This window comes from Triticum dicoccoides, chromosome 5A (assembly GCF_002162155.2).
Source record: "Triticum dicoccoides isolate Atlit2015 ecotype Zavitan chromosome 5A, WEW_v2.0, whole genome shotgun sequence".
NCBI lineage: Eukaryota > Viridiplantae > Streptophyta > Magnoliopsida > Poales > Poaceae > Triticum > Triticum dicoccoides.
In genome coordinates this window covers 649,279,653-649,281,912 of record NC_041388.1, presented here as the reverse complement: position 1 = coordinate 649,281,912, position 2,260 = coordinate 649,279,653, and the positions used below count along the sequence as shown (strand labels likewise).

General features: G+C 40.9%; 1 non-coding gene across 1 annotated transcript; it reads right to left on the bottom strand.

Annotated features, from left to right (window-relative positions):
• Positions 1–1,907: 1,907 nt before the first annotated feature.
• Positions 1,908–1,980, bottom strand: TRNAE-CUC. Its single transcript has one exon. It is a non-coding gene; the product is annotated as a tRNA-Glu (tRNA).
• Between the last annotated feature and the right edge of the window lie 280 nt (positions 1,981–2,260).

Genomic DNA, 2,260 nt, shown 5'->3' with positions numbered 1-2,260 from the left:
ATATAGTTTCATGCGGTAATGAACAATACAACAAGTTTTGGGAGAAACAAGAGATCTTTGACGCTCAACTTTATTCATAGTGTCACCGTCGCTAACAGTGAATACACTGTTTGCAAGGTAAGGAGTTGACGACATGGATGGATTATGATACATCTTACTCTCACATCCATCCACCCATGGATTTGATGGTATCATGCTACATTCACCTAAATTTACTGTCTAACCAAAAAAATGTCTACTCTCACCCTCGCCGAAAAGAAGTGGGGATTATGATACTAGAGGAGAACCCCTTAGTTGTCTGGTGTTGGTCCCTCCTGCCTCTTCTCCTCGAGCGTTATCGCTGTCATTTAGTGGGCAAGTGGCCTTTATTTTTAGTTTAATTTTAGATCTCTAATTTCATTCTTTTTACTCTCCCCGATCCATATTAATTTGTTGTACTAAAAGAGCAACAATTAATATGGATAGGAGGGAGCATTGTTTTTTCTATTCTCTCATGTGTTCTCTATCGGGGTATATTTTTATCCTTGGCTAATTATATCACCAGCTTCCTAGAAGCTAACATCCATGGCAAGTTAGCTGCAAACAAATATTCTCTTATATTTTTCTTTTAAATTTTCCGCTTATATATTTTTATGTTGTAATGAACAATACAACCAATATTGGGAGAAAAAAGGGATCTTTGATGGTCCACTTCATTCGTGGTGTCACCATCGATGATAGTGAATACACGGTTTGCAAGGTTAGGAGTGGACGAGATGGATGTATGATAATACATCTTACTCTCACTTCCATCCACCCATGGATTTGATGATATCATGATGCGGCCACCTAAATTTATTGTCTAACCAAAAAAGTATCTACTCTAGCCCTCACCAAAACAAGTGGAGACTATGCTATATTAGAGGACAACCCCTGCATCGTCCGGTGCCAGCCCTCTAGCCCCTTCTCCAGCACTGCCGTTGTTTTTAGTTTAAATTTAGGTCTCTAATGTCATTTTAAATATATTTTTGTTCTTCTCTGACGAGTTCTGCATCTTGATATTTTTATCCTTGCTTGACTATATCATATACCACCAACTTCCTAGAAACCAACATCCATGGCGAGAGTTGGTTGAAAACGAATTTTCTTTCACATGTAGTTTTTTTTTTTGAATTTTCTCTCTTATATATTTTTATGTTGTAACGAATAATACAACTGATATTGGGAGAAAAGGGAGATCTTTGGCGGTCTACATCATTCCTGGTGTCACTATCGATGACAATGAAAACACGGTTTGCAAGGTAAGAAGTTGACGACATGGATGGATGATGACACATCCTACTCCCGAATCCATCCACCCGCGGATTCGATGATATCATGCTATGGTCACCTCGTTTGCTTCAATCACGTTTTTAGTTGGCAATTGTAATAAAATCAGAGGAATTTTCTAGTGACGTGGACAAAGTAGGGAGAAGTTCCACTGCAAGAAAAAAAAAAGGAGAGAGAATTAGTGTTCACTTACGGACATTAGATGTGGACAAAACAAAGAGAGATGTGAAAGGAAGAGTGTGTGTGCTCCACCTCCACTGATGAGTACTTACAACATATGTAGGCAACACATTGCATCATCATAATGGCATATAGGGGTGAGAAGAGGGTAATGATTGTGCAAGGCACGAGTGGCCCGTGCGAACCGCAATTATGCTGGCTGCTCAGCAACTCAATGAGGCTGCCGCCTCCCGCTTTGCAGCCTTCGCCCACCAAAGCGCCCTGCAAACGCACCGTCTTAGTCCACGACGCCATCATTCATCAGATATTGTTAGTGTAGATCCATCAGCCCAAAAATGCTGTACCCAACCGGCGCATTTCACATGCGTGCCCATTTTTTGTGTCTGAACCATTTGCGTAGAGAAACAAAAAAAAAGGAATTCCGTCGCCGGGACTTGAACCCGGGTCTCTCGGGTGAGAGCCGAGTATCCTAACCACCTAGACTACGACGGATCACGTTCAGACTTGTTACAGCCGAGTTAATATTGTTGCCAGTTTTAGTTTCAGTCAAGGTAAGACTATCTAACCACGCCCTTTGAGCCAAGGTTAATACAGCCATATCCATATGTATTCCTTTGTCCAAATAGATAAATTATACTGTATTTACTTGAACAGCGGCAATAGGCAGTGAAATATTATGAATCAACAACTTTTCTCTTCCGAATTACGATGCATATCTCCCAGTTTCATTTATCATGAGAAACCGGTAACATAGGGCGCCCCACTAGTCCCC